This window comes from Suricata suricatta, chromosome 16, assembly GCF_006229205.1.
Source record: "Suricata suricatta isolate VVHF042 chromosome 16, meerkat_22Aug2017_6uvM2_HiC, whole genome shotgun sequence".
Lineage (NCBI taxonomy): Eukaryota > Metazoa > Chordata > Mammalia > Carnivora > Herpestidae > Suricata > Suricata suricatta.
This window is the reverse complement of record NC_043715.1, coordinates 3,303,026-3,314,115: the sequence shown is the minus strand read 5'-3', so window position 1 is coordinate 3,314,115 and position 11,090 is coordinate 3,303,026. Positions and strand designations below refer to the sequence as shown.

At 61.6% G+C, this 11,090-nt stretch overlaps 1 protein-coding gene across 1 annotated transcript in view; it reads left to right on the top strand.

Annotated features, from left to right (window-relative positions):
- The window catches only part of GSE1 (Gse1 coiled-coil protein), a 355,030-nt gene that overhangs the window by 27,397 nt on the left and 316,543 nt on the right, over nt 1-11,090 (top strand). The window lies entirely within an intron of this gene.

Genomic DNA, 11,090 nt, shown 5'->3' with positions numbered 1-11,090 from the left:
ACGCGTGACGTCACACGACGGGACCCCGACCGCTCACGCGTGACGTCACACGACGGGACCCCGACCGCTCACACGTGACATCACATGACGGGTCCCCGACCGCTCACACGTGACGTTACACGACGGGACCCTCACCGCTCACGCGTGATGTCACCCGACGGGACCCCCACCGCTCACGCGTGATGTCACATGACAGGACCCCGACCGCTCACACGTGATGTCACATGACAGGACCCCGACCGCTCACGCGTGACGTCACACGACGGGACCCCCACCGCTCACACGTGATGTCACATGACGGGACCCCGACCGCTCACGCGTGATGTCACGGGTCCCCCACCGCTCATACGTGACGTGATGTGACAGGATGCCCACGTGCTCACAGGGTGACATCAGAGGTGGTTCATCTGAGCACCGGACTAGGGGACGCAGGGCGTTGTCATCTTCCTCCCGGACATTTCGAGTCTCCCCCACCATTCTCAGTACCGTGCAGAGAACATCCCCGTGCACTTTGCCAGTTCCATCCTTGCACAGGACCCTTCCAGAAGCCTCCGGCAGCTGCCACCCCCTCTCTGCCCCCCACCCCCCTGCATGCCCGCGGCAGCGAGGCCGGCCCTGGGCTGTGCGGGAAGCCCGCCCCCGGCCCCCAGGCTCACGCCCGCAGGGCCACCCTCGGGGGACTCTGTGACCTCGCAGGCCGTTTTCCGCCGGGCTCTCCCAGGAGCTGGGAGCGTCGGAGGGGGGCGGACAGCTGCGGCGAGTCAGCGTGTGGGAACAGAGGCCACGGAGATTTTCTGTGACCCCGTGAGACAGGGAGGGAGGCGGAGGCCGAGCCGGGAGCATCCGACCCGTCATCGGGGTGGCCCGTGTGCCGTCCGGAGACAGAGGCAAGACTGACCTCATGCGGGTATTGGGTTCAGGGACTGGACGCCCGTCGGGCTGTCTCCCCAGGAGCGGGTCCTCTCCCCGCCCGCAAGGTCTGCCGCGTGGCCACACCGCGTGGGAGTGGAGGTCCGGGGCCCCCTGCCCCACACGTCCACGTCCGCATTTAGAAACAAGGTCTTTGCAGACAGAACCAAGCAGAGATGAGGCCATGCTGGATTCGTGTGGCCCCGCGTCCCCAGCCTGCTGTCCCTGCTGGAAGAGGGACACACACACACACACACACACACAGGAGGCAGGCGGGGGGAGGGGGGGGCAACGCAGCCCCAAGCCACGAACGCTGAGCGTGGCTGGCAGTCACCAGAAGCTAGAAGAGGCAGGAAGGATTGTTCCCTGGGGCCTTGGGATGGTGCAGAGCCCCGCAGGGTCCGTGACCTCAGATCCCAGCGCAGGGGCGGGGCGGGGCGGGGCGGGGGTGGGCGCACGGAGCTGAGTCGGTGACCCTCAGAGCAGACCCCATGCCTCCAGGTCCAGGCCTTGGGGACTGAGTGCGGCGGCCTCTGGGAGGAGGCGTGCCTGACCTCCGCGTGGGTCTTGACAGAGGCTGATGGGGTCGATGAGCAGAGAGGGCCGGCCACCCTCCCGGAGACGGGATGTGGGGGCACAGTGGTTGACACACAGCAGTCGAGGGAGCCGGGCTGACTGGGGCCTTGGCTGTGCCACCGCTGTCCTCGGGGAACCTGAGCAATCGAGTCTCCCTCTCTTTGCCTCCGTGTTCCTGTCTGGAAATTGGGGATGATGAGGCACCAACCCGGCCGGTGGCCAGGAGGGAGGGAGGGAGGTGTGAGGTGTGGCAGGAGCCTTAGCAGGGGGTCGGCGAAGCGGGAGCTGGGAGGGGGGTGGGCTGTGCCTGCTCGTGTTGCCCCGTCTTGGTCTCTGGGCACAGCCGGCCGGAGGAAGCTTCTGGTGCAGGAGTCTGGCCCCCCTGGGAAGGGCCGTCCGCTCCGCCACCCGCTGTGCTTGCCGGAGGGGACGGGGGCGTCCCAGGCTCCAAGGGGGCCTGAAGCCGCGCGGCGTGGGAGACCCCTGTGTGCTCCTCGGTGGCCTGCCGTGGTTCCTGTGTTGAGGCGTAAGACTGGGGTCCCCCCTCGCCCACCCGCCTCCCTGCCGGGACCCAGTACCCGGAGCAGGGGGCAGGGGGCAGCCTGCGTGGTGGCAGCAGCGGAGCAGAGCATCTGGCCGGGGAGAGAGACCCCAGCCGGCCTAGCCAGCAGCCAGGGCCCCCCCACCTCCCCGTCTCTACCCTTCAGGGCGAGCTGGGGGGCCCCCAGGAGGCGTTTCGTCCTGCGGCCGTTTCTTTCCTTCCTCTGTTTTCCAGAATCACCCGTGAGGGCCCCCTGTGCCAGCTGCAGCCCTGGGACCACGGGCCCCACACTCGCTCCCCCAAGGCCACCAAGAGGACTGCCTCATGCCCATTGAGCAGACAGGATCGCTGGAGCCTGCCCGGCTGGCGTTTCTCACTCTTTGTTTCTGGCCTGGGCCCAGGGACGGGGACAGGTGGGCAGCCTTCCCAGGGAGACGCCAGCCCGGGGGAGGGGACCCTGCTGCTCTCGGTGCTCCTGGTGGGCCGGTGCCGCCCCCAGCCGCCGTGTTCCCGCCCGGTGTGGGAACATCACCTCCTCGGGCCGCTGTCACGGGCCCGGGGAGGTGGGGGGGCCTCCCCATGGGCGAGGCCACGCGGCCTCACCCCCCGGCTGGGCCCTCGGAGCGCCCCCCGGTCCCCCCGTCCCGTGGGTGGCCGTGGAAATAGCACTCGGCTTCAGTTGGGCGCGGGCGGGGCCGGCGTCCTGCTCCGGGAGGGACGGGCCCCCACGTCGCCAGGAGGCCTGGCTGGGACAGGCCAGCGCGGCTCCAAGCCGGCGAGCGGCGCGGCGCAGATGGGAACCCGATCACCCAGCTCAGCAGACTGTTTGATTTATTTTAAAGTCAAGCAGATGGCGGCTCCGGGGTTTGTTTGAGCGCTGCGGAGCCGGGCCCACGGCCAGCAGCCGGGGCAGCTGTGCCAGAGATTTTTCAATGACTTTGGTCGTCAACACACCTCTTCCCCCCCCCCCCCGCTTTTGAACTTCAGCCTCACCACACACATGTCGGCCTTCTAGCACCTTCTCCCTGGGCCACCGTGGGCGCCTCCACAGGGTCCCTTTGTCTGTCTCGCGGCCTGGAGCTCTGTCTTTGTCTTTCGGCTTCTCTCTCCTGTGTGTCTGTCTCTCTCTGCATCTCTCTTTGTTTCTGTCTCTCTGTGTCTCTGTGTCTCTTTTTGTCTCTGTCTCAGTCTCTTTGTTTCTGTGTCTCTGTCTCTCTGTGTCTCTCTCTTTGTCTCTCTGTCTCTGTCTATCTCTATGTCTCTCTTTGTTTCTGCATCTCTGTCTCTCTGTCTCTCTTTATTTCTGTGTCTCTGTCTCTTTCTCTGGGTATCTCTGTCTCTTTATGTCTCTGTCTCTTTGTTTCTGCGTCTCTGTCTCTCTCTCTCTCTCTCTCTCTCTCTCTCTCTCTCTCTCTCTGTTTCCCTGTGTTTCTGGGTCCCATCTTTCTCTGTATCTTTTCTGTGTCCATCTCTGTGTGTCTCTGACTCTCTGTGTCCTCTGTGTCTGTCCCCACTCCTTTGCTCAGGAAACCTTCCCAAAACCTCCTCCCTGCTGCCTGGCTCCTTCCAGCTTCCTCCTCCCCCGCCCCCACCCTGCCTGTGCCCCCCTCCCCCCAGCAAGGCTCACGGGAGAACAGCCAAGCCTTTGTGGCCGCGTCCTCTGGGCTGCCCTGTCCCTGAGACACGGTGCCTGGGAAAACCAGAGGAGACCGGCCCTCCAAGGTCAAGGGGCCCGGCCCCCCGCTCTGGGCAGGGAGGCCAGGGGCGGCCTGCAGCTGTCCCTGCGGGGGAGGGGGGGCAGCCTGGTCGCCCGCGAGGAGCCCACGGAGCGGCCGCTTGCCGGGGAGGTCAGCTGCAGGCCGCGGTGTGGCTCGCGCTCCCTGACACACACACACACACACACACACACACACACACACACAGCTCATGTGCAGGGCAGCCACATCCCCATGCCCCCGTAGGGCTTGTCGGTACCCCGCTCAAATGGCACTGGGGCCAGACCCCCACCCGGCGCTGCCCCTCACCCCCGTCCCCCCGGCTCAGCCTGCACAGCCCTCGCCGCTTCCTGAACAAGCCAAGGATTTAAAATAGCAGCCGCTCTGTAAATAGCCCACGTCCAGAGAGCAGTGCTCCGCAGGCAGGGGTGGGGAGGGACGGGGAGGGGTGGGGAAGGAGTGGGGGGCGCAGCCCCAGCCTCCCTGCACAGCGGTGGGGGGCGCCGGTGACGCTCAGGCTCCCGGCCTCGGCCAGGCAGGCAGCCGGACACGGGGTGAGGAGCTGCTGTCTGGGTGACCGAGGGGAGCTGACTCAGCGGCCCGCCCGGCCCTTCTTCCCCAGGGTCAGCCCTGTCTGGCTTGGCCAGCCTTCGGGAGGGCGGAGGTGGGGGCCTACACCCACCTGGCCACAGGGCAGCCAGGGGTCCCCTGGGGGTGCCCGGGACAGAGGGAGAGGGTGGGGTGCTGGTTCCGCATCTGCCCAGCCCTCACCCGCATCCTTGCTGGCAGGGGACCTGCCCACACCGAGGCCGCCAGGCAGCAAGCTCCTGTGCCAAGGGTGGAGGCCCCAGCCTCCTCCTCCATCAGACACCCTCCCGAGCTGGGCCAGCCATAGACCTCAGGGACAGATTTGCCTACAACCGCAGCCTGCCACGGCCAGCCCCAGGGTCGGGGCGGGAGCAGGAGCCCCCGACTCCAGCTGGCCCCGTGTGCTGGGGAGCAGGTGACAGGTGGGGCTGGGTCACCAGACGTATCAGCCCCACCTTTGCTTTCCGGTGGTAGAAACCCGGGACTTCGGCTCAGGTCATGATCTCACTCACGGTCCGTGGGTTCGGGCCCCGCGTCGGGCTCTGTGCTGACAGCTCGGAGCCTGGATCTGCTTCGGATCCTGTGTCTCCTCCTCTCTCTCTCTGCTCCTCCCCCCCTCGTGCTCTAGTCACTCTCTTGTCTCTCAAAAATAAACAGCAGCTTGAGGTCTGGAGAAACACAGCTGGGGGGGGCTTATACCTATTTTTCAAAACAGACAAACTCCGGCAGCCGCACACCAGCGTCTCTGTCGGACCAGACAACTTGGAAATGATCGTGAAGTTTAGCGCTTCCCCAAGCACAAAGGAAGCCCAGGGAGCTGAAAACTGTGGCCCAATTCAAACTGTAGTCGAGGCCCGGGAGGGGGGGTCGCGGACTGCAGGGGGAGGATGGTCCCCATTGAAAACCCCCCATCCAGGGTCCTGAAGCTTTTGTTCATCTAATGTCTCCTTGGCCTCCATCTGTCCTGGGGGCGGCCCTCGGGCTCAGCCCCCTTCCCCCCTTCCCCTGCAGAAGTCTGCACTGAGGGACCACAAGGCTTCATTCATACCTGGACGGCTTCTCTTTCTATTTTAATTCTGCGTACAGAAGAGGAAGCTAAAAGTGTTCAAGCTGTGTCCTGTCTGTCCCAGAAGCGTGTCTGTGAAACATTTCCGGCGCTGGTGTCCCCAGGTTGGTTCTGATGGCGCTCTGCGTCCCTGCAGGAAGGGGACGCTGGGTGGTGGACCGGGCAGGAATCAGACCTATCGCTACCCACTGTTCCCTCTCGGAGAAACACGGAGAAACGTCTTCAGACCTACCTTGGCTGTCAGTTAGAAATTCCTCAGACTCCTGAATTCGGTAATGCCAGATGGGGCCAGCACCATTTTTTTTTAACACTTTTTCCCCCTTGTGTAAAAAATAAAATAAACACAGTGTAAAATTTAGCACTGTGGCCATTTAAAAGGTATAGGCTCGGGGCGCCTGGGTGGCTCAGTCAGTTAAGCGTCTGACTTTGGCTCAGGTGGGTGGGTTTGAGCCCTGCGTGGGGCTCTGGGCTGACAGCTCGGAGCCTGGAGCCTGTTTCGATTCTGTGTGTCTCTCTCTCTGCCTGCACACCCTCCATGAGTAAACAGTGACAAAAAAATTTTTTTAAATAAAGGGTATAGTCTAGTGGCTTTAAGTGCACTCACGCTGCCGTGCAGACCCAGGTCCTTGCCCGTCTTGTGTTAGAGACTTCCCATCACCTTGTACCCATTCTCAGGACCATTTTTTTTTAAACTTTTTTTTTAAAATGTTTTATTTATTTTTGATACAGAGAGAGACAGAGCATGAGAGGGGGAGGGGCAGAGAAAGAAGGAGACACAGAACCAGCAGCAGGCTCCAGGCTCTGAGCTAGCTGTCAGCACAGAGCCTGACGCGGGGCTCGAACCCACGAACGTGAGATCTGACCTGAGCCGAAGCTGGAGGCTTAACCGACTGAGCCACCCAGGCGCCCCTCAGGACCATTTTTAAGAGGCTCTGCAGGCAGAGATACTTTCCTCGGCTTCCCGGGGCGACGCCCAGGGCATCTCCAAGGCTGGTGGAGGAGGGGCCCTCCGGGGGGCCCACAGAGGGGCGTCACCACCGTGCCCTGCGGAGCACAAAGGCGCAGGGAGCCCTGCTAGAAGCCGTGGCTGGTGCTGGCAGCGAATCCGCAAAGCCCGAGGAGGGGAGAAGCCAGGGAAGACGAGCGTTAGGAACGCAGAGGAGAGATTCCTGGAGCCAAACTCATTAAAAAAAAAAAAATCCTCGGTCTGGTTGGCAGCCGAGAAACATTTTTATATTTGGGTTTAGCTCGAGGCTCTACAAATTAGCGTGGTCTGTTCCAGTCCGGGTCTGTGACTTGGTTCTGTGTGAGTCTGACTCACTGGCTTCCTGGATGCCGGGCTCCGGGCTCCGGGCGGGACGGAGAGGCCTTATCTTTGTTCCAATGACTCTCAGTGAGCGCCTACTGTGTGCCGGGCGCAGCTCTGAGCAGGGGGCCCCCGTCCTGACCACGCGACCCCGCCCGGGCCACAGCCAGTTTCTCTTCTGCTGGGGGACCATGAAGAAGGAGGGAGTGAGTGTGTGTGCACCGTGGTGTCACACGGACATTAGTGCCGTGCGTGGACAGCGGTGAAGCCAGAGCAGGGGGTGGTCGGAATCCGCCAGGGAATGGGGGCTCTTCAGGGACTGGGGGGTACATACCGCCGTCGGGGGTCCTCTGAGCAAAGCGGAGCAGAGTGAGGCACAGGCCGGTGAGGAGTGGTCCTGGCAGGAGGAACAGGAGGACAGGCAGGGCAGGAGGCCCAGAAGTGGGAATGAGTACGGGGTTTGTGGGGAACAGGAGGCTGGTGTGGATGAGCAGGGGGAGGGAGAGCGGGAGGGGTTGGGGGGAGCTCTGCGATGTCGGGAGGGGCTGGCGGATGTGGATCCTTGGGAGGTCACTCTGCATGGGAAGGGGGTGTGCTGGGGAAGTTCCCCAGGAGACGGGAGCTGTTCATGTAGCCCCTCCCTCTGGCTGCTTGGTGGAGAGCAGACCCAAGAGGCATAGTCATTATATATTTTTCTAATTTTTTAATGTTTGTTTATGAGAGAGACAGAGAGAGAGAGTGCAAGCAGGGAAGGGGCAGAGAGAGACACACACACAGAATTCGAAACAGGCTCCAGGCTCTGAGCCATCAGCACAGAGCCTGATGCGGGGCTCGAACTCACAGACCGAGATCATGACCTGAGCCGAAGTCAGACGCTTAACCGCCTGAGCCCCCCAGGTGCCCCGATAATTACCGTCAGTAATGCTGTTGAAGGGTACGTGAGTCCTGTCCGGGTCCCTTCTTACCCACCCAATCGCTCTTTGAGCATCCTGACTCTTTGAAAGGAAGTCTCAGTTTGGAGCTGCTGTCCTGATGCCTGACCTCGCTGCGTGAGTTACCTGCCGCTCTGTAGCAAACACCCCAAGATGTTGTAGCTTAGAGCAACAAATATTTACAATCGCAGTGGTTTCTGGCTCAGCCGGCTGGTTCCGGCTCCAGGTCTCTGATGAGACTGTAATCGGCGCGGTGCTTGGGGCTGCGGTCTCCGCTGAAGGCTCTGCTGAGGCTGGAGGGTCCCCGCCAAGATGGCACCCTCACACGCGCCCTCGCACGGGTGGCTGGGGCCTCAGTCCAGCGCTTGCCGATGGCATGAGGGCGCAGCCCCCTTGCCACGTGGGGCTCTCTGCAGAGCAAGTGGCTGTGCCAGCGTGAGTGATCACAGAGACAACCCAGAGGAAGGTGCTGGTCCCAGAAGCCGCCCACTGCCACTTCCGCCATGTTCCCTTCGTGGGTAGTGAATCACTGAGTCTGGCCCGTTCCCAAGGGCTCCACTCTTGGAGGGAAGCGTGTCGAAGCATCTGTGGATGTATTTTTAAACTACCGCGCTTGCTGATCTCTCTTTTTAAGAGAGAATAGGCCTCGGGCCCAGAGCCTTCGTTGGGAATAGTATTTGGCTGGAGTGAAAACACTGCTTTGTTTTCATAGTATGTATTTTTAGGGTTACCTTCTATTTGTGCTGCTTAATACTAGTTTTCCTTTTATGGTGGTCACATACATTGTGAGTTTTCTTTAAGCTCAGAAAGTGAGTTGAGGGCGCCTGGGCGGCTCAGTCGGCTAAGCCTGCGACTTCGGCTCAGGTCCGATCTCACGTTCGTGGGTTCGAGCCCCGCGTCAGGCTCTGTGCTGACAGCTCAGAGCCTGGAGCCTGCTTCCGGTTCTGTGTCTCCTTCTCTCTCTGCCCCTCCCCTGATCATGCTCTGTCTCTCTCTGCATCAAAAGTAAATAAAACATTTTTTAAAGAGTGAGCTGATTTAAGGAAAACCATATAATAAGAAATACTATGTAGAATTAAGGTGAAGACCAAGGAGAGGGAAAATGCCAGGGAGCCGGCAGGTGGATGGCGGCGACCAAGTCCGGGGCCCGCGGGCGGCCGAGTGGCTGGGCGTGCGGGCTCCGGAGCCACACTGCCCGGGTCTGAAGCCTGGCTCAGCCCTCGGCAGCTGTGTGACTGTGTGACGAACCTCTTTGGGCCTCAGTTTCCCCGCTGATAAAGGGAGGGCTCAGTCTGCTGCCTGGTGCTGCTTTGGAACCCAGGTTGCGTGGAGTCTGCCCAGCAGGGCTGCCCAGGGCCGGGGACGCAGTAAGTGCTCACGGCGGGTCCCTGCTGGGACATGACTCAGTGCTTTCAGCCTCAGCGCACTGTGGGGCCGGTCCCAACGACCCCGGTGGCCGGGGGGACGGTGGGGGGTGCGTGCGTGTGCACGTGTGCCTGCACATGTGTGTGAGGATGGAGTGCTGAGGAGGTGCCCCCCCTCCGCCTCCTGCCTACAGCAATGGCAGCCCGTGCTGGTGGGGGCAAGGGAAACTCCTCTGTGGGGGTCTTCGTCTGGTCAGAAAACTGGGGCGACCTGTGGAGGAGTAAGTAATGCAGGCAGTCGTTTCCCCTACCCAGCTGCCAGCCTGTCTGCTCAGCCTCCCTCCCTCCCACTCACCCACCCGTCTGTCCATCCATCCGTCCGTCCACCCATCCATCCGTCCGTCCACCCATCCATTCATCCATCCATCCATCCATTTCGTCCGTCCGTCCACCCATCCATCTGTCCATCCATCCATCCATCCACCTACTCATCCATCCACCAACCCATCCATCCATCCGTCCATCCGTCCATCCATCCATCCATCCACCCGTCCATCATCCATCCATCCATCCATCCATCCATCCGTCCATCCATCTGTCTGTCCACCCATCCATTCATCCATCCATCCATCCATCCATCCATTCGTCCATCCGTCCACCCATCCATCCGTCCATCCATCCATCCATCCACCTACTCATCCATCCACCAACCCATCCATCCATCCGTCCATCCGTCCATCCATCCGTCCATCCATCTGTCCGTCCACCCATCCATCCATCCATCCATTCATTCATCTTTCCGTTCGTCTGTCTGTCCATCCACCCATCCATCCACCTACCCATCCATCCGTCTGTCCATCCATCTGTCCATCCATCCACCTACCCATCCATCCGTCTGTCCATCCATCTGTCCATCCACCCATCCACCCATCCATCCACCCATCCGTCCACCCATCCGTCCATCCATCCATCCATCCATCCATCCGTCCGTCCATCTTTTCTGTCCATCCGTCCACCCCACGCATGCATGTGTCTAACCAGCCTTCCTTCTTTCCCTTCCTTCCCTCCCTCCATTCTTCGCCCACCACCATTTTTCCTCCCTTACCCATGCTTGCCTGCATCCGTCATCCATCCATCTGCCTTTCCTTCCTTCTTCTGCCCTTCATGGATCTGCCTTCCCTGACTCTCTTCCATCCCCCCCTCCCTCTTGTGTCTTTCTGGGCGTCCACCCACCAGTTCTTCTACACAGTCATCCATCCATTTTTCCTTCCTTTCCATTCATCCATCCATCTACCCATTCGACTGTTGGTCCATCCATCCGTCCGTCCATCCATCCATCCATCCATCCATCCATCTGACAGGCGTTAGAGCTCGCACTGAGGATGTGACGACGCACAACACGGAGAGTTCCGGTCCAGCGGGGCGGCGGGCCGCTGTGAAGGCGCGGAGGGGAGGTGGTTCTTGCTCACCAGCGCAGCGAGCGCCTGCTGTGCGCGGGCGTGTTTTCGGTGAAGACAAACCCCACGCACGGTGGGCGTGTCCACACGACACCCGGTGTCGGAAGCAGGTGTGATCAGCTCTGCCCTGCAAAGGAGGCAGTAGCTGAGGGGGCTCTTGAGGGGTGCGTAGGAGTTGACCGGGTAGGCGGGGGAGCAGGGGCGATTCCTGGGGCAGGAACGCAGAGGCAAGTTTGGGGGAGTCTACGCAGTTGAGGCGTGCCTGGGAGGGGAGTGGGGCGGGATCTCAGGTTGGGTCCCGTGAGGGCAACCTTGAGGGTTGGAGAGGATAGGAACAGGCAGAGAAATCGGGCGGGGGGCTCCTCTCAGGCCAGCCGGGTCCCGAGGTCCGTGCTGGCCCTGGGGGATCCCCGGAGACGAGACTCGGCGGTCAGGCTCTCATTTACTTACTCGGTGTCTCCCGAGCACCAGCCGTGGGCTGGCACCCGGCCGCGGCGGGAAGCAGGGCCGGCAGGGCCCTGCCCTCAGCAGGCTCAGAGGCTGATTGGAGGCCTCAAACAGTCAGGGCCAAGGTGAGTCATGCTGAGCAGCGAGGGGTACGGAGAAAATCCCTGCAGGGGTAGGGGTGCTGTCGCA